The sequence below is a fragment of the Balaenoptera ricei genome, chromosome 2, assembly GCF_028023285.1.
Source record: "Balaenoptera ricei isolate mBalRic1 chromosome 2, mBalRic1.hap2, whole genome shotgun sequence".
NCBI classification, from domain to species: domain Eukaryota; kingdom Metazoa; phylum Chordata; class Mammalia; order Artiodactyla; family Balaenopteridae; genus Balaenoptera; species Balaenoptera ricei.
This window is the reverse complement of record NC_082640.1, coordinates 108921017-108948492: the sequence shown is the minus strand read 5'-3', so window position 1 is coordinate 108948492 and position 27476 is coordinate 108921017. Positions and strand designations below refer to the sequence as shown.

The 27476-nt window shown below is 36.0% G+C and overlaps 1 long non-coding RNA gene across 3 annotated transcripts in view; it reads left to right on the top strand.

The window, feature by feature from the left end:
- Positions 1–27476, top strand: part of LOC132359517 (uncharacterized) — a 583379-nt gene that overhangs the window by 865 nt on the left and 555038 nt on the right. For all 3 annotated transcript variants that reach the window (XR_009500864.1, XR_009500863.1, XR_009500862.1), the window contains exon 2: positions 8530–8629. This is a non-coding gene — a long non-coding RNA (uncharacterized LOC132359517). The remainder of the gene's footprint in view (positions 1–8529; positions 8630–27476) is intronic.

Sequence of the window (27476 nt, the reverse complement as noted above, 5' to 3'; positions counted from 1 at the left end):
AAAAGAATGGAGCTTGAGAGGAATCAGGAAGGAGGTTGTCGGCCTGTTGGGAACAGACCCAACTGGTCCGCGGCCTGTTGGGAACTGGGCTGTACAGCGGGAGGTGAGCGGTGGGTGGGAGAGCCAGCCAGCAGAGCAAAGCTTCATCTGCTGCTCCCCTGTTGCTCGCATTACCGCCTGAGCCATCCCCCCACCCTCAATCCGTGGAAAAATTGTCTCCCACAAAAACCAGTCCCTGGTGCCAAAAAGGTTGGGGACCGCTGCTTTAGGCAGAAGAAAAAAACCAGAGCCGAGACCCTAGATGCATTATGTGTTTGTGGAAAAGCAAGGCTGGCCAGTGTGGCTGAAGCCTCAGAGTAGTGGGAGATGAGGTTCCGGTGATGGAGTGAGGGAGATCATATAGGTGTTACGGATACCATCCATGGTTCTTGACCTTGCCCAATCAATAGAAGGTGACAAGAAGCCAGACAAGAAATTCAGGCAAGCAGGGAGGAGCAAAAACAAGTAATAGTTTCCCTTGCTCGCTCCCCAGGGGTGGGGGTAGGGGCAGCTGGTTCCTTATATGGGATGAGGGTAGAGGGGGTGTCCAGGGGTTGGCCGGGAGTGGTGGCTTAGGTGGTTTGCCCACCCCTTTGGTGGTGTTGCGTGCAGGGGGCATGCACAGCACCCTGCTTTTGCTCCTGACACCCTGTTTTTGCTCCCAGCTCTTTTTTTGGTCTTTTGTATCTTGTTTTGTATAATTTGCCCCAACTGAGCATGCACGCAGTTATTTTTAGTCCCTTATAGTTTCCTTGTATTTTGTTGCTCAAGGAGCCGTTTGTCCATGTGAAAGTACTACAGCAGAGTGTACCATGTCCCAGCCTGTCTTAGTATTACCAACCCTTTCAAGTTGGGCTCCAACAAGGGTCCTCCTGCCTGGTTCATTCAGAAGCAAAGCAAAGCTTTGTTCTTTGGTCAAAGAATGGAGAGGTGTGAGCTCTCGCTCTAGAAGACAAGCTCTCCCCAACAGGCCATGGGCAGGGCAGCTTTATGAGGTTCTTGTCAATAGGGTGGGGCACAGTTGTGTTCCTGGGGGCACCTTAGACTTAAGTGCTGGGTGCAGCATTTCTGCACAGGGTATGTTGTCCCCATCTTGAATTGAGATGTTGTGCGCTAGGGCTTTTGCCCACGGCCCAGGCAATTTGGGGTGTCGGGCGCAGCAGTTTTGCGCTGGGAACTCTGATTCCACGTGTTAGGTGCAAGGCCTCTGCACACGACCCCCTATAGGCAAGTGAAACTAGACTAAGCACAAAAGAAGAAGTTAGACCTTAACACCTAGATTCCATCTTATTTTTCCGTGGAACCCCAGTGGGCTTTGCCAGTGACATAGGTTCTTGTAGGCCGCTAAGGACTTCATCTTTTCCTTTGAAGTGAGTGACCGTTGCGGGATTTTGAACAGACATATGACTTAAAACTTTGAAAGAATGACACTGGGCTGTGTTGCGAATACACCTATTAGGAGGCTTTTACAATAATCCAGGAGAGAAATAATGGGGCCTGGAATCAGGATGGTACTGGTGACTTCACTGAGAAGTGGGAATGTACCAGATCTATTTTGAAGGTAGAGCCAATAGAATCACATGGACTAAACATTGGATGCGAGAGGAAGAAAACCATGAAGGATGATGTCACCATTATGAATTAAATAAATAAATATATGTAAGGGACTTGTACCCAGTAAGCATTCAATTTTATTATACTATTATGTTCTCATTAACTCTGCTATTCTTAGTGTGGGTGACTAGAGCAGTGACAGTCTGCATACCAATTTCAGCATCTAAAATGCAGTTTTAAAGTTTTGTGATCGTGGATATTTATGAAATGAGTCAAATATTTAAGGAGCTTGCAGTCTAGTTGGGGAGATAAGACAAATGCATGAAACAAATATTCACAATACAAGAGGGCATATTTTGAAAGTAACAAGTTATGTAATGCATATGACGAGAGTCCCATGCGTTGAATCCACAGGATAAATTCTAGAAAAAAAACAGGACTTGAATGATGGGCAGAAATGAAGAGGAGGAATAGGTGGACCTTACAAACAAAGACAGATATAAGAATTCAGAGCATGTCACCCCAAAAATGCCACTTTGGCATACTGATTATTTTAAGTTAAGGGCACTTGAGAAATAGCAGGTGCAATAAGGGCATTCTGAACTCCTTTTTATTTCTGAAAGCAGGAGATAAAAGCCCAATGTAAAAGGTGCCTTCTCTGTACTTGGGAGAAAAAAAGATATTCTCTTCCAGAGATAGGAAATGGGGAATCAAGGCCAAAACTGTGCAAACAGAACTTGTTAAAAATATGGATTCTTATCTTCCTTTCGCCTCTCCGTATAGTTTAGTTACTTTTCTACAATTACCTCTCTTTGTTCAACCTACTATAAAAGCATGTAGGTTCTGCCATCTTTTGGGGGCTGGTGGGGAGGATCTTCATTCTGTTGTGAAGGCTCCCATGTCCATGTAAGAAATTTTAGTAAAACTTGTATGTTTTTTTTGCCAGTTAATCTGCCATAGGCGAGTTTAATTCTTAGCCAGAGAACCTAAGAGGGTAGAAGAGAATTTTTCCTCCCCTACAGGAATGAGTATGGTGTGTTCAGCAGTAGTGGGCAAACCTGCCTGATAAGTTGTAAGAGTATATAAGAGAGAAGGGAAAATAAGTTGGATGGATAAAATGATGCCAGATTATCCAGTGTCATGGAAAGCCAAAATGAGGAATTTCAACACCAGTATTTTTAAGGAAATGCTTTAATTTACTTTGAAACAAATATACTAATCCTGAACATAGTAACATACTAATATTGAAACTTCACAAAGTATTTTTAAAAAGACTCACAAGTTAATAAGGAGAACTCATTTTTAAGTAGTCAATCCACTTGTCGATAAGTAATTTGCCCAAACTTCAAGAAAAGTTGGCTTAGCAGGACCCCTATATGCATAGCATTCTACATGGATAGTGTAAAGGTAGCTGCAGCCCAATCAATGTCAACAAGATAACAGATTTTATATCAGCATAGTCTAAAGTAATTCTTTTTATAATATATTGAAATGACTTGCCCAAGATTTGCCTTTCAAAGGCATTGTGAGCTCACTTCCTACAATCTCAAACTGTTATAAATGACTATGTATTAGTTTATAAAGCCAACAAAATAGGTGAATGGAAAATCAGCCTCAAAAAATCTCAGTTCCTTGCCAGTTTACTTAGGGGAGACTCTTCATAGCCAAATACTGTTGCTGGTAATAAAAAGTTGCAAGCTGTCACTGAATTCTGCTTCCTTGGCAGCACATCTCAATGATGTACTGATTGATAGAGATTCAGATAATCAAATCAAAAACCCTATAGGTAGATACTCCTCAGAGATCTTGAGAGGATTTATCAATACAACTCAAGCCAGTGCATCTCTCTGAAGTCATGCCATACACAGAATCATTGGAAGATTTCCTGGTGAGGATTTAGGAAAAAAGGAATTAAGTGATTATTTGGAAGATTTAAGGACATCGTTACATGAGTGTCTGATGCATTTATATTAATAATGACAACTTATATGGGCCAGGCACTCTCCTAAGTGTTTTAGGTATAGTGACGTAACTATCACAGCAAATATATGAAGTAGGATACATTGTTTTTCCCATTTGCAGATGAGAAAACTGAGCACAAAGAAGTTAAATAAGCTGCCTGTTTTAGTCAGTTTGGACTGTTTTAACAAAATACCATAGTGTAGGTGGCTTAAATAACAGACTTTTTTACAGTTCTGGAGGCTGGAAAGTCTGAGATCAGAATATCAACATGGTCTGGTTCTGATGAGAGCTCTCTTCCTGGTCTGTGGATGGATGTACCTTCACGTGGTGGGGAGAGCCTTTTCTTATAAGAGCACCAATCCCATTCATGAGGGTCCAATGTCATGACTTAATTACCTCCAAAAGGCCCCACCTCCAAACACCGTCATATTGGGGATTAGAGCTTTAACATACGAATTTTGGAGTAACACAAACATTCAGTCTGTAGCACTGCCTTGAATCCTAGAGCTAATAAGTGGCAAAATCAAGATTCAAACCCAGGCAGCCTAGCTCTAAAGTCTATGCTCTTAACCACTGTACTATATCTGCAACTGAAAAGGCCAGCGTGTTATTTTGGCAAATATATCCTATTTCCAAAATATGTTTGGAAGGATATTGCCATCATTCACTTCCTGAATTTCCTTTTTCTATGCTTCCAAGCTGACCAATACTTTTTCTGAAAGACACAAATTTTTTTTTTAATTGGAGTATAGTTGCTTTACAATGTTGTGTTAGTTTCTGCCGTACAGCAAAGTGAATCAGCTTTATGCATACATATATCCCCTCTTTTTTGGATTTCCTTCCCATTTTGGTTATCACAGAACATTGAGTAGAGTTCCCTGTGCTATACAGTCAGTTCTCATTAGTTATCTATTTTATACATAATGTATATATGTCAATCCCAATCTCCCAATCCATCCCACCTCCCATCTCCCTCCCTTCCCCCCTTGGTATTCATACATTTGTTCTCTATGTCTGTGTCTCTATTTCTGCTTTGCAAATAAGTTCATCTATACCATTTTTCTAGATTCCATATATATGCATTAATATACGATATTTGTTTTTCTCTTTCTGACTTACTTCACTCTGTATGACAGTCTCTAGGTCCATTCACGTCTCTGCAAATGGCACAATTTTGTTCCTTTTTATGGCTGAGTAATATTCCATTGCATATATGTACTACATCTTCTTTATCCATTCCTCTGTTGATGGGCATTTAGGTTGCTTCCATGTCCTGGCTATTGTAAATAGTGCTGCAGTGAACATTGGGGTGCATGTATCTTTTTGTATTATGGTTTTGTCTGGGTATATGTCCAAGAGTGGGATTGCTGGATCATATGATAGTTCTGTTTTTAGTTTTTTAAGGACCCTCCATACTGTTCTCCATAGTGACTGTATCAATTTACATTTCCGCCAACAGTGTAAGAGAGTTCCCTTTTCTCCACACCCTCTCCAGCATTTATTGTTTGTAGATTTTTTTGATGATGGCCATTCTGACCAGTGTGAAGTGATACCTCATTGTAGTTTTGATTTGCCTTTCTCGAATAATTAGTGATGTTGAGCATCTTTTCATGTGTTCGTTGGCCATTTGTATGTCTTCTTTGGAGAAATGTCTGTTTAGGTCTTCTGCCCGTTTTTTGATTGGGTTGTTTGTTTTTTTGATATTGAGCTGCATGAGCTGTTTGTATATTTATTTTGGAGACTAATCCCTTGTCAGTTGCTTCATTTGCAAATATTTTCTCCCATTCTGAGGGTTGTCTTTTCGTCTTGTTTATGGTTTCCTCTGCTGTGCAAAAGTTTTTAAGTTTAATTAGGTCCCATTTGTTTATTTTTGTTTTTATTTCATTACTCTAGGATGTGGGTCAGAAAAGATCTTGCTGTGATTTATGTAAAAAACTGTTCTTCCTATGTTTTCCTCTAAGAGTTTTATAGTGTCTGGTCTTACATTTAGGTCTCTAATCCATTTTGAGTTTACTTTTGTGTATGGTGTTAGGGAGTGTTCTAATTTTATTCTTTCACATGTAGCTGTCCAGTTTTCCCAGTACCACTTATTGAAGAGACTGTCTTTTCTGCATTGTATATTCTTGCCTCCTTTGTCATAGATTAGGTGACCATAGATGCATGGGTTTTTCTCTGGGCTTTCTATCCTGTTCCATTGATCTATATTTCTGTTTTTGTGCCAGTACCATACTGTTTTGATTACTGTAGCTTTGTAGCATTGTCTGAAGTCAGGGAGCCTGGTTCCCCCATCTCCGTTTTTCTTTCTCAAGATTGCTTTGGCTATTCGGGGTCTTTTGTGTTTCCATACAAATTGTAAAATTTTTTGTTCTGATTCTGTGAAAAATGCCATTGTAATTTGATAAGGATTGCATTGAATCGGTAGATTGCTTTGGGTAGTATAGTCATTTTCACGATATTTATTCTTCCAATCCAAGAACGTGGTATATCTCTCCATCTGTTTGTGTCATCTTTGATTTCTTTCATCAGTATCTTATAGTTTTCTGAGTACAGGTCTTTTGCTTCTTTAGGTAGGTTTATTCCTAGGTATTTTATTCTTTTTGTTGCAATGGTAAATGGGATTGTTTCCTTAATTTCTCTTTCTGATCTTTCATTGTTAGTGTATAGGAATGCAAGAGATTTCTGTGATTAATTTTGTATCCTGCAACTTTACCAAATTCATTGATGAGCTCTAGTAGTTTTCTGGTGGCATGTTTAGGATTTTCTATGTATAGTATCATGTCATCTTCAAACAGTGACAGTTTTACTTCTTCTTCTCCAATTTGGATTCCTTTTATTTATTTTTCTTCTCTGATCACCGTGGCTAGGGCTTCCAAAACTATGTTGAATAATAGTGGCGAGAGTGGACATCCTTGTCTCGTTCCTGTTCTTAGAGGATATGCTTTCAGTTTTTCACCATTGAGAATGATGTTGGCTGTGGGTTTCCCATATATGGCCTTTATTATGTTGAGGTAGGTTTCCTCTATGTCCACTTTCTGGAGAGTTTTTATATAAATGGGTGTTGAGTTTTGTCAAAAGCTTTTTCTGCATTTATTGAGAATATCAGATGGTTTTTATTCTTCAGTTTGTTAATATGGTGTATCACATTGATTGATTTGCAGATATGGAAAAATCCTTGCATCCCTGAGATAAATCCCACTTGATTGTGGTGTATGATCCTGTTAATGTGTTGTTGGATTCTGTTTGCTAGTATTTTGTTGAGGATTTTAACGTCTATGTTCATCAGTGATATCGGTCTGTAATTTTCTTTTTCTGTGATATCTTTGTCTGGTTTTGGTATCAGGGTGATGGTGGCCTCGTAGAATGAGCTCGGGAGTAGTCCTTCCTCTGCAATTTTTTGGAAGAGTTTGAGAAGGATAGGTGTTAGGTTTTCTCTAAATGTTTGATAGAATTCGCCTGTGAGACCATCTGGTCCTGGACTTTTCTTTGTTGGAAAATTTTTAATCACAGTTTCGATTTCATTACTTGTGATTGATCTGTTCATATTTTCTATTTCTTCCTGATTCAGTCTTAGTAGATTGTACCTTTCTAAGAATTTGTCCATTTCTTCCAAGTTGTACATTTTATTGGCATATAGTTGCTTGTAGTAGTCTCTTATGATCCTTTGTATTTATGCGGTGTCAGTTGTAACTTCTCTTTTTTCATTGCTAATTTTACTGGAGTCCTCTCCCTTTTTTTCTTGATGTGTCTGGCTAAAGATTTATCAATTTTGTTAATCTTCTCAAAGAACCAGCTTTCAGTTTCATTGATGTCTGCTATTGTTTGAAAGACACAAATTGTATTACATGAATTAATATATTGCATGAGGTCCTGGGTAAGCATTATAGGCCTGAGACTCATTCTGTCTCCTTTAGATATCTTTTTTCTTTACTCCATAATGGAGAATGGCAAATTCAGAAGCTATAGGAGCCAGTCAGATAACATAGATGAGTGCAGTAGGTTGGTATAAGAAAATTTGGAATGGTGAAGACTGTGGCAAACCACTACTCACTCATCACTTTGCTGTAGCTGCCCTGTGCAAATGTGAACCCAGTGTTACCAGATCTTCCAATTTTCCAAGAGATGATAGAAATCTCCATTTTAGTTAACTCCTTTTTTCAGTGTTGGAAACTAATTTTAAAAGTTTTAATCACTATGCACAGCAAATAAAACATATCTGCTTATTATTAATTTTTTAATTTAACTTTAGAGAACAATCTTTATTCCTTTACTCAACTAGTATTTATTGATGACCTATTATATGTTTATTAATCAAAATTTTAAATGTTTACATGGCTACAGAAATATTTTGCCCTTGTATATGTGCAAAAATGTATAAGAATGTCCACTGCAGCAAAATGGAAATCTCATCAGGACCGGGACTTTTAAATTATTATATATTTATATATAATATTATTTATTATATTTATTAATTGATATTATTTATTATTCATTTATTGAACAGTCCTTGTATATAGTAGGTACTTACTATATATTTATTCACATACATATATATGTAATTAACCTAAATTTCATCAACAGAACTAGTTAAATAAATTATGGTACCTCCACACAGTGAAATAATATGTAACAGTTAAAGAAAAATGAAAAATTATTTAGGACATATTTTCAAGTGTAAAAAGCAAGTTGCATAAGATGTTTTCATTTATATCAAAGGAAAATTAAGCATACATATGCATAAATATATTAGTAAATATTAAAGGCTCTACAAAGTTATATACTAAACTGTTACAATGATACTTCTGTGAGAAAAATGGGAGGTGGGACTTCTACTTTCACTTCATATAAGTCTGTATTGTTTGACTATTTTTGATGAATATATATGCATTACTTGTATATTTTAAAAGACTAACAATTTAGCTCCAATAACAAGTAAATGAAATAAAATAACGTGTGATATAATTTCTTAACTTTCAGGTTAGCGGAGATTATAAAAAAGCCAAAACTGGTGAGGATAGAGACCAATGCTGGCAGGAATACAGGGAAAGGGAAAATCTCATCCTCAGTTGCTGGAGAAGTAAGTACAACTTTTCTGGAGGGCAATTTGGGACTACATATTAAACCTTTAATGTGCATAAACTCTGACTAAGCATTCCCATCAGTAGGAATTATCTTAAGGAGATAATTGAACAATAGTACAGAGAATGTTCTTTGCAATGTTGTTTATAATATTGAAAAACAGAAAACAACTAAATATCGATAATTAGGGATTGGTTAAATAAATGTACCATGTAAATATAACCATGAGATATAATATGATTGCATTAACATACAAAGAATATACACACACGTATACATAGGCATATATATGAGAGACAGTGCAGAAGCATGGTTAAGTACTTGCAGTCTGGATTCAGACTGCCTTAATTTGAATATCAGTACTGCCACTTACTAAGCTTTGTAATTTGAGACAAAGTACTGAAACCTTTTTTTCTTTAGTTTTATTATCTGTATGGTGGGGTTAAAGTATGATCTACTACACATAGTTGTTGTAAGAATTAAATAGTTCATTATAATAACAAAGTCTTTTTATTTTACATAAAGAGAGATCTGGAAAAAATTCATTAACATGTTGGTGGTAGTCTTTGGGTGGTAAAACTGAATGGATTATTTTTCTTTCTTATATATACCTTTCTATATCATTTTAATTTTCCAAAATTAAAACCTATCTTTGTAAATAGAGGAGATATTTGGAAGAATGGATGATTGGGAGAGTGGAAGGAAGGAAGGAAGAGAGGCAGGATACCCGACTGCTTCAGGCTAGGTCTCACGGGTTAGGCAATACTCTGATGAAATTACAGAAAAGTATAGGAGCTAGTTTTCAGCTCCATAGATTCAAAAAGTCTTTACCATTCATCCAGTGTAGATAAGACTGTAGGGAACTGATAGAAGCTACACAGCTTCATGGATGACTCAATAATAAACCAGAATGTACGTAAGTCAGTTGTGTTTTTGCCAATAGGAAAGCACACATTGGAAATATAGCTCTTTCATTGAAACATTGCCTAACAAATGAAAACCACAATGAGATACTAATACATACCCACTAAAATAGCTAATGTAATAAAGACTGACAGTAATAAGTGTTGACAAGGTTATGGAGCAACTAAAACTCTAGTGCATTGTTAGTAGGAATGCAAAAATGGTACAGCCTCTTTATAAAACAGTTTGGCAGTGTCTTATAAAATTGAACACATTTTACCTTATGATCCAGCAGTTCTACTCCTTGTATTTGCTTCAGAGAAATAAACACATATATCAATGTAAAAATGTGTAGTTGAATATTCATAGCAGCATTATTTATAATAGCTAAAAACATAAAGCAACCCCAATTTTCAAATGAATAAATAAATTATGGTATATTCATACCATAGAATACTTCTCAGCAACACACACAGCAACATGGATGAATTTTAAAAGCATGCTAAAGTGAAAGAAGTCAAACACAAAAGACTATATTTCATGCAACTCCATTTTTATGAAATGCTAGAAAAGGCAAAGCTACCCGTAATAGAAAGAGTATCAGCATTGCCTGGAGTCAGGAATGAGGAGAGGTCATCAAGGGCAAAAGGCCTTAAGGAGACTTTTTTAGGGTGAAGGAATTGTTCTAATACATCTTGATAGAAGATGTGGTTACACAATTATATGCAATTATCAGAATTCATCAAACTGTACACTTAAAATTGGTAATATTTATTGTATGCAATTAATATCTTAATTAACAAAACAGTTATTGGAAAGGATAGAGTCAGTTTTTATTATCTGATAAATGGTATCATTCCATTAAGTCTCTTTCTCAATATATATATATTATATGTATGAGTATATGTACCATAAGAATTAAAATTTGAAGGAGACCGGAATATCTACATTCATTGGTGGGGCATCCTTTTCCCTTTTCCTTTCATTCTTTTTCCCAAACAATAGGAGTTCTAGAATCTCTATATAAAAAATGGTTTAGGAGTGGCTATCCAGTTAAAAATGGAGGCAAGAGATTATAAGGGGGCTAAAGCCTCCAAAACCATCTTTAGTGGCAGTTGCATTTTCAAATACTATAGTGATTTCAATCAGGCACTAGTCAGTTATAAATATATGAAAGGAAATTTGCACTACACATTAATATTATCAGTGACATATTTTAAAACTTTGCCTTAAGGGTAAGGTTTACTTCTGCAGATAGCTAATTTCTTCATTGTTGTTTTACTATAGTTAGCTTCAAAGAGAGAGAGATAACAGTACCATATTCTTGAATTTATTTCCAAATTCTGGCAATCCATTATGTTTAGACCCTATATCTCTTTGCAATCTTCATGTATATATTCAATAATTAAAAATGTAATAACAATTCAGTTTTTAGCCTATGTCTTCTTTATAGACTTCTGATTATATCAAGGTTTAAAGTTATTATAAAATTTTCCTGATATTACAATGTATGTTTTGGAGTCAGGAAAACCTGGGTTTGAATTCTGGTTCTGAGGCATTCATTTGTAATTTCAGCAATATGTTTTTACTTCATCTGTGAAATAGAGATATTCACATTTACCTTATGAGGTTAGAATTTTATACATATACATACACACACACAGTGGTCACAGTATCTGTCACATGTAAACCCTGAAGCAAACACTAAAAGATTACGAAGCAAAGATTTATAGCGAAAAAGCCAAAAAGGAGTCAAGATGGAATCCTATAAAAATACTGTATTAGTCCAAAAGAAGTAAAAAAAAAAGAGGATGGGGGTTTTCTGAGACAGAAAACAAATATCAAGATGGTAGATTTAAATCCAGTAATATCAATAATCACATTAAATATCAATGTTTAAATACCTAAAATGCAGGTTGAAAGATTAGACAAGGAAGCAAGACCCAAATATATCATGTTTGCAAGAAACTCACTTTGAATATGAAGACACATACAGGGTAAAAGTAAAAGGATGAGAAATATAAATATGTACTATGCAAACGCTATTCAAAAAAAAGCTGGGGTGACTATATACATATCAGATTTCAGAGCAAGGAATAAAATTAGTCTCTCTCCTTCTTCAGACCCTCAGTCCTCCAGATCATTCCTGTGAGGCAACACATTACCCACTGTTCTGTATCTTTCCAGAATGAGTTTATGAATATATAAGCATATATCACTTTTATTTTTCACCAAAGGGAGCATACTATATTCACTGTTGTGTACTTTGTTTTTCTGAATATATCTAGGGCATTATCTTGTACTGTTATATATAGTTCTATCTCATTCTTTTTATCAACTGCATAGTAAAGAATAAAGTTTATTTTTTAACATCTTTATTGGGGTATAATTGCTTTACAATGTTGTGTTAGTTTCTGCTGAATCACAAAGTGAATCAGTTATACGTATACATATATCCCCATATCCCCTCCCTCTTGCGTCTCCCTCCCACCAAGAATAAAGTATTCTTTTTTTTAAGGTCTCCATCAAAAAAAACCAGGGTGTCCAAATTCTAGCTAATGTGGCTAGGTGAAGCCCCTCTAAAATAAGATTGGAATGTAACTAATTTAAAGAATGCTGGACACCTGCATCTCCAGCACATTCAAAGTTAAGGTCAATATCTTAACATGTCACACTCCTACACCATTACACCAACTCACACTTCTACGAATCTATTGTTTTTTGAAGACATAAGCTTCCACCAATTTAGTCTCCAAGGTAATTCTTAACTTCTCCTTCTCCCTTATCCTTCCCCAAACTGTAATCAAGTCTTATAGATTACACTCTCAAGATGTCCCAGTAAGTTGGAGATGGATGATGAAATTCTTTTTGAAGTTCATTGCTACTGATTCAATGTACTGCAAATAAGACTAATATGTGCATCCAATTTCAGTCTCCATTGCCAGACGTTTTGTCTGTTAACTTGCATCATAGAAGAAACTTAGAGTTATTTAGTGACAAATTGATATTTCTAATAATTCCATATTCAAAAAGTTTCTTTCCAGATTCCTTCTTTATAATTTTATACATTGTTCTTATTTATGAAAATGTTTCTGGTCTGGTAGAATATATAGTGTTGTATAACTATAATGGGGATTTGTGGATCATCTTTCTTTTGACAAGTGCCAAGTACTTTAACAAGTTCTGTTTCATTTGTCCTAATAATATCCCCTTGAAATAGGAAGAAAATATTGTCTTTTCACTTTATTAACGAAAGAACAGAAACATAGATATGTCAAGTAATTAGTGTTTGCCTACAAAGTGTGCTAGTGACAGAGCTGGGACTAGAACCCAGGTTTCCTCATGTTCAAGCCAGATTATAAGTTTCAGAATCATAAAACTGTCACCTCTGCAGTTTTGCAAAAGTAATAGCATATACTCTCACACATTCTGAATTTCTAGAGCTTAATAATAATCCATTAAAAAAAGAAAAAAATCTTCCTTCTAATCTCATTGGAAAAGAACATTTCTCAAGAAATGTAGAGAATATGTATTCAACCACTGATTCTCTTCATCAGAACTTTGCTGATGAGCTTAAAATGTGATGACATCAGGCTCAATGTTACACCAGTTTTCATTCTTGTAAATTATTGTCCAAACATATAAATGCCCTAGACTCTAAATCAATCATTTGAAACTGGTCGACTACACTCTGAAAATATTGGGAGCATCATAAACATCATGCCCATCTCTCACTTCTTTTTCATCATGGAACATATATAGTCTGTACTCATTCATAGCAATATCTCATGGCTCTGGTAAAAGCTTATGAATAAACTTCTCTGTCCAGCTGTGTATTTCTGAGTAATTAGATGAATTAAATAATCCAGCAAACTAAATTCTAAACAGTGACTCAGTGGCAACAGGAATAGTTGAATAAACGTGTTTGTTTAAATGGAAAACCTATATTTCTCTGAAGTAGAGCAATTTGCAAGAAAAACTGAAAAAAACAGTCTATAAAAATAGAATTTAAACTTGGAAAATTTTCATTGCAATTATAGTAATATGTTAAAATTTGATTGAACAACATTTTAATTATGATCATTTTCTCTTTGAGCTTTCATTTCATAGATTTCTGTACATTGGCTTTGCTCTTTTTGTAGAACTCAATAGATTGAATTTTTATTGTGTTTAGCAATGTGTATTTTGGATTATGTGTGTGCATAATTCTAATATTGTTTTTCATTTCTTATCTCTGTATCTGAGCATGTGCACATGCTTGGAGAATAAGTGATATCTGAGAACTATTCAGCTGTGAGGAAGGAAAGCATATAGTTGACATGATTTAATTTATCTACAGTAAAAAACATGACAGAAATGAAATAGGTAGGATTTTTAAGCAAGCAAAATATACTATGTAAACATTAATGTAATGAAAATAGTGGGAGATTTTGATGATAAATAATAGGCAATGAACACTTTAAATTATTCATCACACAATTGGTATTATAATTCTAGAAATTAAACAAAAAAATTCTGTATCTCCTTACCAATATTCATTTTAATTTTCCACATTTAATTTTTGTTTGTACCTATATACAAACATAATTTTAACATAATTGTTATTTTGAGTGTATGTAATTTTGTGTTCTGACTTGAGAAAATGAATACTTTTTATAGATAAGAAATTCTTTGAAAAATTGCAGTGGATATTAATTTTATTTGATGTTTTAAAATATTGAAAATAAAAATAATGAGGAAGAATCGTTCTCTAAAATCTCCTCCAATTTTTTTAAAATAAAAGGTAGACATATAAATCAATAAAGAACAAATAACCTACCTGATTTGTTTATAGGATTTTCTTTGTTTTTCTTCATCACTGACTCCTTTTTCTCTCTCAGGCAAAAGGAAATTTATACACCCTTAATTCTGCTTTCTTTCGAAATGCACAATAATTGTCCAATCAGTTGAAATATTCTAATGCTATTAGTGCAGAACACTATTGTGTGGATGGCTGGGAACATTTTGCCCATATCAGTCCTAGTTAAAAACTCAACATTAACTTTGTATCTTATGGAAAAGACTTTTGCTTCCTAAGACTTATCAAGACTTTTCAATCATCAATGGATGATTTCCCATCCATTGGCAAGATCCCATCTGGTAAATGTAGTAGCTTTTATTACTGTTCACCAAATATTCTGTCTTTCTTCCCTTTGAAGTCCCTTGCTGAGAGACCATTAACCTCTGCCCAAAGATCATGTGGTTTGTTTTGACCAATTAAATGAACAGAGGTGACAGAAGTCGCTTCTGGCAAGAAATTTTAAGAACCAGTACATGGTTCACTGGTTCTCTTTTTCTTTTGCCAAGGGACTGGTAATCAGACTGCTCATTGCTCTACTAGCTTAAGTCCTAAAACAAAGCCCCTGGCTGTCTTGGGATGTATACTTAGAGTGATTAAGAAGTAAACTTTTGTTGTTGCAAACTACTGAGATTTTAGAGGTCACTGAAATTCGAAGTCCACCAAGTTATCTCAGGGAGGAGATAATCCTGCCAATTTGCATGAGCAGCAAACTCTAAAGAGGCAAAGGAAGAAAATGGTGTCATTGGATCTTTTTAGATACTGGAGTGATGGAAGAGGGGTCAGTCACTCAATAGGAGCCGTAGTGATAGAGGAATCCAGTCATTACCATAATAGTGCACCAAGAAAGAGAAATCACTGACCTCTTTCTGCATCTGCTTTGCCATCTCCTACCAGTGCCTCCCACTGGCTGAATTTCACAGGAAGAGGATAAGGAAGCATGTGGATACAGTTCACAGAGATCAGCCCTTTGGGGTTGGCAGGGAAGGCAGAGTAGGATGAAGGGTTGGTCTTAGAAGGGCAAATAGAAGAACCTATACACCTCCTTATTGCTATATTCCCAATTCCTGTTTGTTTGCCTGGTGCATAGGGAATACTTAAAGATATTTAATGGATGAAAGAATGAAGAACATAGACATTAAAAGCAAAGTAATTAATCTGGATGCTAAGATCAGGCTGCATTTCTTGGCTTTTTTAGGAAATTAGTTTACTTCAATAAGTTGTCTTGTCACTGAATATTGTCATGAGAGGGTTTTAGCTATTGATATTAAATACTTTTAAACCACATTTTGAACTCCTATGAAGAATACTAAAAAGTAAAGTAACTGGGGAAGGAATTGTGAAAGAGATCGTATTGGTATGCAAAATTGAGGTGACTCAATTTGAACAAGTTTATTGAGTAGATAATTAAGTGAAGAAGGTGAGTCAGAAAATGTAATTCATGGCATGCAGTTACACACAATTACTCAAATTATCACTGGTATTGATATTTGGTGGAGTGTCAGCTGGGGCAAGGCATTAGGAGATCATGTGGTTGTGGCATTTGATCACTATGGCAACAATGATGATTAAGAGACTGTGAGATGGGCAGATTATCTCTGTGTTGTAAAGCTTATAAAAAAGAAACAAATAAGCTCAGTGCTTGAACTCTTAAACCAAAGGCATGAAGAGAATATCAGAAAGCTTCTATGGAAGCTTTAAGCAAGATTTCCTAACCTAGAATCCACGTTAAAAATTCATGTTTCTTATCTAAGGTAGGGGCAATTGTTGGGAAGAAGTGAAAACTATTATTTGAAATAGGGACATTTGGGCAGGCATAGATGAGGCTGAGAACTTAGAAACTCAAATTCCTTTGAAGCTGCCTTGACAATGGAAGATGCTTTCTCCCACTGTCTAATGAAACCAGTCTTTCCTTCCAGAAGAACTTTTCAATAACTTCGCTTGGGGCAGTTGCCTCTCAACGGAGTACCTGTTCTCCTCAAGACACTCCTGCCCCATTCACCATGCCTTATTGCCTCCAGGACCATAATGAGAATTAAATCCCAACATAACCATGAGACCCAGCATAATCCTGAGAGAAAATTGCAAGGTCTGCTCTGGGAGATCATCTTGCCAATTTATATAAACAAGAATCTGGCAAGCATGAATTAGATTGAATGCTAAAGAATTAGGTCAAGGTGAATGAATTGTAAGATTTAATTGGCCAATGATTCTCAAAATGTGGTCATTGGACCAGCCAGCATCAGCATCACTTGAGAACTTGTTAGGAATGCAGATTTCCTAGACTCCATCCTAGACCTAATGAATCAGAAATCTAGGGCATGGGGCCTGGAAATCTGTTTTAGCAAATCATCCAGGTGATCTGGTACGTGTTAAAATTTGAGAACCATTGGAATATGCTAAATGTATGTATGTGGCCTCTACTCGAATATGAGATTTTAGTATGTTAGCTAGAAAAATTGGGAGTGAGTCAAACGGTTGGCTGGTAAATGAAAGCCTGGACTCAACAGTTTCCTGTAGTTAATGAGTTTAAGATTACAGAACTACCTCGACATAATGTAGAAAAGGAAGCTTGATGGCTTAGAGAAATAAGAATGTTAGAACAGATTTAAAATGTGCAATTTGCTCCACACCCTCTCACCTTCCTTACTCCAGAACATCCTGGAGGACACCTCCTTCGTTCAAAACATACTAAAATGCAATGGGTTAAGGAAGAGAGCACCCTTGAAAACCTCTGTGGTGGCATCCCTAACAGCTGAGGATGGACATGAGAATGTTGCCATGGAAATGAACTCCCTGAGTAGCAGGGCTAAGTGGCTGCTCTTAACTGTCAGAGACAAGGTGGGCACAATTATCCCAATATCCTTATTAATAATAATACCTTATTATTAACAATAATATATTTTATTATTAATAATAATATCTTATTAGACGCAGTTTACAGAGTGGTAATCAGAGTGTTTTGACCAACATGGACATGTGCCAGTGACTAATTGATCACAAGGTCACTGGCAATTAAATATATGGGCAATCTTGTAAGGTGTTTCTTGACTTATATAAAATAAAAACCAATTTAAGTTGTCAGTGGAATTAGCCTCAGGCCCAGTTCCCAATTCACAGATCTGAAGTCCTTTAATTAAGGAGCAGGCCAGGTCCCTTTGAGGAAGAATGTAGCCTGAAATATGGCCACAAATGGCATCCATGGCTTTTCCAGATTAACCTATGGTCATTTACCAGGATGATTTTTACTGGGGAAGGGAAATCCCCAGTCCTTCTGGGGGTTTTTAGATAGTGAATTTGAGATAATGCTAGTCCTTAGGAGACAAAACACTATTATTGCCCAGTGGTCAGAGTATGGACTTAATGGAGGTCAAGTGATAAATGAAGTCTTGACTTCATTTAATCTGACAGTGGATTCAATAAGTCCACAGACCCATCCTGTAGTTATTTCCGCAGTTTCTGAATATATTAAAAAATAGACTTTTTTATCAGCTGAGGCATCAACTTAGAAACAACAACTGGTGAGTTTAGGTTGCTATGCTATAGAATGTAGTATATGCCTTAAACTAACATTAGATATATAGTGCCCTTTTAGCCAGAATGCAGAGATTCAGGAACCAAAGAATGGAGGTGGGAGTTGCCTGTCTTAAGATCTCATATATCAATTAAGTATTCAGAAGATTTAGAAATCCTAATTTCCAAGGTAGAACAATTTCTGCCAGGAAACATAGTCATTGTTCCATTAAATTAAGAGCTGAGTCGATCTTTTGGCTATTTTGGGGCTTCTCATGCTGAAGAACCAACAAGAAGATCTTACTCTATTGGCTAAGGTAATTGCTATGTGGAAATTGGGTTACTGTGATACAGTAGAGGCAAGAAAAACACGTGTGGAACTCGGGGATTTCACTGAGGAACTTACTGTTCCATAAGAATAGTCCGTGGGAAACTGTGGAATCGCAATAAAGTCAGCACCACTAAGAATTTTAAATTGTGGAAATAAAGGTTTAGGTCACCCTTCCAGGTAAATAACCCCAATCTGAAAAATACATGGAAGGAGTGATGGATATAATTTTAGGTCTCATGACCAGCTACAAAAGCAGATATTATAGTGGCTGTATCATATGTTAATTTCATTTCCCCCCTTTTTCTGCTACTGAATATAAAAAGTTTTGATGGGAGGTTAATTATAATTTAAGTTTCAGGAAGGGGCATGAATGAACTGAAATCACTCCATATTTATGGAATAGCTGATGTCACTTTTGTGTGAGGGAGTTAGAGTTTTTTCATGTGATGGAGTGGCAAAAATTAATGCTATGAGGCAAAAATTGTAAACTAAGCTGTTTATGCTCTGTCCCGCCCCCCTTCCCATCTATTATGGCATAACAAATTACTTCCCAAACCTAACATCTTAAAAGAACAATATTTTATTATCCCATAATTTCTGTGGGTCAGAAATCCAGACATAGCTTAGCTAGATACTCTGACTCAGGTTCTCTCGGAGGGCTGAAGCCCATCCAAAGACTTGTCTTGTAAAGGATCTACTTCCGAGCTCACTCACATGGCTATTGGCAGGATTCTGTTCCTCAGGGTTGTTGGACTGAGGGCCTCAGTTCCTTGTTGGGCTGGAGACTTTTCTCATTTTTTTGCCATGTGGGACTCTCTATAGGGCAGCTCATAAGAAGGCAGCTGACTTCCCATAGAGTAAGGAAGTGAGAGAGCAGGGGATGGTGTCCAATATGGAAGCCCATGATGGAAGCCAGGATGGAATCATATCATGGAAGTGACTTTTCAGCACTTTTATCATATTCTATTCATCAGAAGTATACGACTTTTCCAGCCTCACTTCAGGGGGAGGATACACAAGGGAATGAATACCAGGAGGCAATGATCATTGGGAGCCACTTGGAGGCTGCTTCTCATACCCTCAATTCATTCTCTGCCCGATTCTGCCCTGATATGGATCTCAGTTGGACTGCATCACTCAGGCTCATACCCTCTGGCTTTCTGTTGGGTTTTACCAATGGCAAGTCCAGGCAGAAGAATAAAAGATGAAAGAGAAATAGAAATAGAGTAGAAATATTTCTTTTCCTGCTTTTTTTCTGCTTTCATGCTGTGTTTCTGGCAGTAGCTGTGCTCTTCTTCCTCATAATTCTGCTCGCCTAGCTCCAGACTTCACTAGGTGCTGGTAACACCATTTCCTCCTCTTCCCTCTTCAGGTTTAGGAATGATTTAGGCTTCCCACAATTGCCAGTCCCTGAATACCTCAACATCTCTTGCTGATTCTTTAATTCTTCACACACATCTACAAATGTTTCTTTCATTAAATTCTTTGGTTTCCCTAATAGCGCCTTGAATAGTACACATTTCTTAAGGGAAGAGATTATGTATTATTATTTCTTTAGTCCTAGTGCCTAACATGGTAAGCATTTAATCAGTGTTGGATGATTAAGTGGATGGGTGGGTGGGTAGATGGGTGAACCTAGTTTGAGTAATACGAAAGAAAGGAAAGATAAAATATTTTAAATTATACGAAAATTCTTCACTGACACAGAGACATTAGGCCTCTATGTTTTGTCTGAGACGAAACAGAGAAAAGAATTAAATCTCTAGTGAAAAATGGCAATTTTAAAGAAGTAATTTTCTTTTGATAGAGAAGGAAAAAAAGAAACTTATTTAAATCAAGCCAACAAGTCCACAGTAGTGTAAGAGGAGATTTTTCAGAGGGTTACCCAGTTTATGGAAGCAAAATGCATACTGAATTGGCTTAATATTAAATAGCCATAACCAAAGAGTGTGGTTATTTTTATACCATTTCTAAACAATTAAGTTTGTTCCAGCTATGTGTGTCATGAAAAAATTTTTGTCAGTGATTTTTAAATTTATGTTAATGATCAAGGGAAATTAAGCTGATGTTTGAAAGTATTTGAGTTTTAGGCATAAAATGCCCCACATAAAGTAAACCATATTGTGTTCTAAATATTAATGTACAATTAGTAAAGAACTCTGACCCCTTGAAGAAAGACAACTAAAAGTATTTACTGTTAGATAACTTCATTCTGCAAGATGTAATATTGTAGAAATATGGCATTTTCACAATTTACTTTGTCAGGGCAAAGTACAATATTCTCTGAGATTTTGGCTTCTATCATTTTGCCACCATAGTAAGAAATGGCCTTAGTGTTCTGGGTTAGAATTGCCCTGTCAGTATAAGGCAAATTCTAAGGACCATCTGTTTTCTCTCTGTAAAGTGTGTTATAGCAGCCTTGCAAATAATTTTCAAAAATTGACTTGTTCATTATTTTCCCTACCTGCCCTCACCTCAGGAGAAATATATTTGAACAGTAAATTCATAGTCTTTATTACTCCTGAAGCCCCCATGGTTACTTGCAATGGACAAGTGAATAAGGGAATATTTGCAAGGCTGGTATAGAGACCATGAGGAAGAGTAGTGTTTATAGGTAGAATTCATTCGACTCAAAAGCATTTTATTAGTGAGAAATTTATTTTTTAATGTATTTTTATACAGCCCAACTACCTAGCTAATTTATGTTTTAGAAAATCTCTAGGCGTACCTTTTCTTGTCTTAATTGGCAGTTTTATTGGCATAGCGTTGACAACAGCCCTCATTAATACAACATTCATTGCACTTAAAGAAACCTAAGATGGTGTGCTGCAGGGGGTAAAAATATCTCAAACAACTCTGCACCTTCTTCCCAACATTTGCAATCAGTATAATCAAAAAGTTGAGAGAAATTAATAAAGTGACAGAAACCAATAATGTTCAAAAAGGAACTCTAACACTAAAAGCCTCAATTTCTTAATTACATCCTCTCTTCCATTTCAAACACACACATGCACAGACCTACATATATCTTAATATCAGCATATTCAAAAATATACTCACTTTTTCAGGCTTGCACTACCTTGCAGATCCCCAGAGAGGTGCAAGGTCTAGGAAATTGTTCAGTTAATAGAGAACCAAGAATTCTTTTAACTAAAAATATTTGTAATCAACCTCCCAAGTGGTTAATAAAACATGTGACTGAATGTGAAGCAGGCCAAAGAAAAAAGTGACAAATCCATTTATTTCTTAAAAATCAAAACATTATATTGAGAAATCTGTTACTCACTCACCTGCCAAGTTCTAAGATTAGAAATCTTTGTTTTCACTGCAACAGTTGATGCTACTGCAAACTGCTAAGTCACTTGAGGAACCTGCTCCCTGTTCTATTTCAGATGTTTCTTCTTCGATAACTTTTTAATTAAAAAGCTTTACAGATAACCCTAAACTTAGAGTCATAAGAACAATGCTTTTAGATTTCCCCCCTCTCTTATGTGTGTATATATGTCTATAATTCTCCAGATTTATTAAAATAAGTGCTGTCCTACAGGCTGAAATAAAGCTACAAATACAACATCTGTCTCATTTCTCTAATTATCTCATGGATATCTACCAATGTATTAATTAACTTCTAAATTTCATGACTCTGTCAGCCATACAGTTCCTTCTCTCAGTATCATCTGCTCTCAGTATTGTTCATAGTTTTAAAAATTAAATCAACCTTTTTCTATAGATTTCATTTGAGTATGACTTGACCAATCACTATAGCTATTTAGTCCACCATTTTATTAAGACACTACCTCTTCATGCATAATAGTATCATGGTATATTTATTCCTTTGTTTGCAATAGAGAGAAATGTAATAAACCACTAATAGTATCATGGGTTAAGAGATACTAAAAGGCCAGAGTCTGCTGTAAACCATTCTTCTTCCTATATGGTGTGGTGTATGAAACTCTCACCATTAGTGTCACTGTTTTTAGTTAAGTTGAATAGGTCATGACAATTATATAATCTAATAATGTTACAAGGAAGTACTCTAATATCACAACAATAACATGCTTGATGTAACTTGAAACCTATCTAAACAAAATAAAACCCATAATCCTTGCCAGTGGGTTTGGGACCAAACTTAACTTTTCACTGAGTCTTCAAATTCTACAACTTTTCCACTATTTAAGACAGATTCTTCAAAACTCCAGAAAAAAATTAAAGAAAAAAAAAAGAATCTTTTTTTTCCCCACACACTGTTACATAGCTAAGGTTTAGAGAAAGCTCCAAAAGTTGAGGAATGTGTGTAAAAGATCTTGAACGACAGAGCTGTTTTTGTTCACTCTCCCTCCTTTGCTACAAAGAAAAACAAGAACATGGGTGACCTATAAGGATAAGGGAAACAGATTTCCATCTGTAAGCCTATAAGGGGCCATTGAAAACAAGGGTATGAAAAGAAGTTTTAAAAGTTATAAGGAACACATTCAGAGAAGAGTTTCAAATGAAAACAAGCAATTAATGAGGTGGGTAACAACAGGAATTGAGCATATGCCAAGGCCTGCCCGCTATCTCATGCCTCTTTGGTGAGAGAAATTGCTTTTTTTCCCTTTACTGTGTAACCCTATCCTGAACTTTGTGACCTTTAGAAGAAAGAAAGATACTAAGGAAATAAAATTAGGATTATCATTGCTGGTAGCAAAATGAGAGACTAGTGGGTTTATTGTTTAGAAACCATTCTAAGAAAGAATACCAAAGCAAGGAAATTAACGTTTGTCTGAAAATGATACAAAGAACACATTGTAGCTGCAAGTCTGTACACTGCATAGCGTTCTAGAATAACTACATGGGCAATATGAAATGATAGTTTAAGGAGTTTTCTTATATATGCAGGTACTTAATCTGGATAATTTAAAGAAGTAGTTGTGACCTTGGGCAAATTTGATAATCTCGCTTTGTGTGCCTCAGTTTCCCCATCCTTAAAATAGAAATAACAAAGAACCCATCTCATAATTTGTTTTGTTACTACTAACCTATATAATATATTTAAAATATTTAGAGCTGTGCCTGACAAAAAGTAAGCACTCAATAAATATTACTACTCTGCCGTTAAAAGCATAGACTTTTGTTAAAATATCTGAATAAATACTTCAGTTCTCCAGTATACCTTAAAAAGAGGTTTTGTATGAATGCCTGTAATAGGCTGAATAATATCCTCCAAAGAGATCCTGGTAAATCCTAATCTCTGGAACCTGTGAATGTTACTTTATATGGCAAAAGCATCTTTGCGATATGATTACATTAAGGATCTTGAGATAGTGAGATTTTCCAGAATTATCTGGTTGGGCTTTAAATGTAACCACAAGTGTCCTTATAAAAGAGAGGCAGAGGGAGATTTGCATACAGAAGAAGGCCATGTGATGCCTGTAGCAAAATGATTACTTTGCTGGCTTCCAAGATGGAGGAAGGAGCCCCAAGCCAAGGAATGTAAGGAATGCATCTCTTGAAGCAGGAAAAGGCAAGGAAACAGATTCGCCCCCTAGAGTCTCCAGAGAGAGCAAGTCCCTCCTGACATCCTGATTTTAGCCCAGTGAAACTGATTTTAGACATCTGTACTCTAGAACTGTAAGAGAATAAATTTCCATTAAGTCACTAAGTTTGGGGTAATTTGTTACATCAGCAACAGGAAACTAATGTAATGTCACACAGGTTAATTAATTAAATTAACCATGTGCTATGGCGTGAAATGGTTATGGGAAAGTATTATTATCTGGTTTATGTAGTCAAAATAGGGATCTGCTTGCTTAAATTTTACAAACTGATAAGGTTTCTCCACCCTCCTCCTCCCCATCCCAGTGTCCAAAACTGATTTACTGCTCCATTCTCAGGCAATGAGTGGAGACTTGAATTCAGACAGAGCTATGGGCATTTCGTGGGAGACCCTTTTAGCTTTCTTTCTATGCTTAATTTACCACTTCAGACATGCACACTTTAATTTGCTAATCTGAGGTAAGATGATACTACTTTTTAGGTAGCTGTCTTAAATACAAGCATAGAGACCTGCCACATTTTACAAAGCAAAAAGTGGATGGATCAGGCAGGGAAACTCTTAGTGTTGTGGAAAAGTACTGGCTTTGGAGCCAAGGAAATCCAAGTTTGAATCCTAGATCTACTATAAACTTTGAGACCTTTATCCTCTTTGGATTACAGTTTCCTCCTGCATAAAATAAGAATTTTTTAAAAGGGCCATTTGTGATAAAAATGGTCTCATTTTATTTATAACCAGATTATAGTGCTCCAAGTCCACATTGCCTTTAGAATCAGGAATTCCAATCCTTTTTCCAGAGGCTCCCCTCATTGAATGTTTCTGGGAATTCGTCTCCACTCACTGCCTGAGAATGGAGCAGCAAATCAGATGGTGCCTCTAGCTGGATTTCAACACTGCTGGCCCCTTATAAAATGTTGGTATCTACTGGTCCCAGAGGCCCTGGTGCTACCTCCGCTGCCTGCAGTACTTCTGAGGCAGGCTGCAACATGCTCTGGTGCCCTCTGAGCATATCTACACTGGGTCTTCAAGAAAAAAAAAAAAAAGGCAAGAATGGATTCTTGAGGTGAATGGCCAGGCAGGAGGTGAAAGATGTCCTTACTTCTATGTTACACTTAGTCAGGGTGTGTTCCATAGCAGATAGCTGGCCACAAAGAGGCATCCTGAAGATTTTATGTTTTTAAGCTCTTTTGATTCTCCCACACGATTATTTTCCCCTGGGCATTATCGCCAATACTGAATTTGATGAATCCAGAAGGATAGTGCCAAGTAAAATTTAGATAAACCCACAGTTGACAAATCCAAGTATTAATTGGGAGATGTCAGCTCTATTTAGAAGACTTTCTTAATCTCTTGTAGATTATATCAAGAAAGAACTGTGACCTTCTAAGAACTATCCAACAGTGTCACTAAGACACAGCACTTGGCCCAGATCAGAAATGTAATCTCAATGCTCCTCTCAGCATAAAATAGAATTCACCAAATTTGCAGACGTTTTCCTTAGAACCTACCATACTGCAGATTCTTTAGAATTTATGTGATCCTTATGAGTCCAGAAGCTACAAACCAGTAAACGGTCTTAGAAAACATTTGGTTACCAGAAAACAATGGTTTATCTTGTCCTCTGACAAAATTTGCACATGACTTATTCACTGAGTCAAGCGTCTCACTGTGGACCAGCCAGATCATTCATTTGATGGTAAATGATTGTACATCTAAACCTGTTAATTAAAATATACAGCATTAGATTTTTTTTTTCCATTAGAGAACATCTCTATTGCCTACTGATTGGTCAAATAGAAACAATACCCCAGTTCTTAAATTTTGGAGATGACACACTCCTTCCCATGACAGTGAATGTATGCAAAGCCCACAAAATGTGGTGTATAAGAAATATCAAGAGGCTTTTGTGGTCTGTGGACCTCAGGTTAAAAACTATTGAGACACAAAGAATTTCAAATATGGAGCAAGATTTTCAGACATTTGTGTGACAACACAGAGCTTAGGGCGTCAAATTGGATTTTTGTTGATAACTTATAACACTGAGTTGATAATAATTAGTTGTATTGTGTGTCTTTAATGCATTTGGGTGGTAGAATTGGACAAAATAAATATTATATTTGATTTGGTGTTGCAGATAGATTTTTATTAAAATTTTCTGTTTATATAGGATAGCATATTAGTTGTCTAGGGCTGCCTTAAGAAAATACCACAGACTGGGTGGCTTAAACAACAGAAATTTATTTTCTCACTATTATGGAGGCTGGAAGTCCAAGATCAAGGTGTCCGCAGGGTTGGTTTCTTCTGATGTCTCTCTTTGGTTTGCAGATAGCTGCCTTTTTGCAGCCTCTTCTTATGATTGTCCCTCTGTGGGTTCACACTCTTAGTGTCTTTTCATACGTCCGCATTTTTTCTTCTTAGGACACTAGTCAGATTGGATTAGGATCCACCATGTGACCTCATTTAATCTTTATGACTTCTTTAAAGGCCCTATTTCCCATACAGTCACATTCCTAGGTATGGGGGTGGGGGGATGGGGGAGGTAGGGCTTCAACATATGAATTTAGGGGGAGACATAGTTCAGGCTGTAACACATAGTATATGAATTTACTTGCCTTTATTTGCCCCTAAAAGTGTTATTTCAAATTCCAAATTTTCATACTTGAACTATCCTTCAGAAACATTACATTGTATAGAAATTGCACCTCATTTTCTTATGTTAACCTGATGTCAGTAAAACTGGCAATGGTTAATTTGTGGCCCAAAGAAAACAACCACAGACAAAAGGCTTTATAAAGAGAAAATAGTAATAACTGTAGTTTGAAGAGCTTTTCTTGGTCTTAAATGTCATCATGGAATAAGTAATGTAAATAATTAATATGTAGTTTTGAAAAGATTTATAATATTTGTTTAATTGTCATGTTTGCTTTTTATGTAGAAGAATTGGTGTACAAGTTATTCTTGGCAACGGAAAGACTATACAAATTATATTTTAATTCTCACCACACTACTGAGTTTGCTATGTTACAAACATATCAATAATATATTTGCAAATCTGCCAGCTGAGGTTGGAAATTGCAAGGGAGAAAGAATTGGTGGGTTTATATTACAATAGGCTAAAAGAGCAAACATTAGACATTTATTTAGAAATAGTACACTTATTGTTAACTTTCACTGTTAAACTAAACTTCCCAAATGAAATATCTTATATTGGTGTGCATGCAGAAATGACAAAAGGTGAATACAAAGAGGTAAAAATTATACAGCTGAAGCATGGACACAAATCCAAAGCAAATGAAATTAATATTGGATATTAAAATGGTAAATATTTAGGCAATAAATCTTACAATATCAAGGGTATCAGTAGGTCAACTTCCACATTTGTGAAAAAGGTGTCAAAAAGAGACCAGTCTACTTAGTCCTTCTCCCTTACCAAAAATCTTTTTTACAAAGAGGAAATCAGTATTTTGTGAGAATTGGATCTTTTTTTTTCATTTTCCAATGAGCAACCAGTTTTAAGTAATATTAAAGGCATTTGAACCCAGAAAATATGCAAAATATAAACAAAATTTTAACCCTGTTGCATGGTGCATCAGATGAACGACAGCAAAAATTGCTGTCAGTTTGTGCTTTTTTGACCAATAATTCTCTGTATTTCCTACAAGTAACTTGAGTGATGCAAATGACCTTATTTTTACAGCATGCTTTTATTAAATAGTTTATTATTTTGG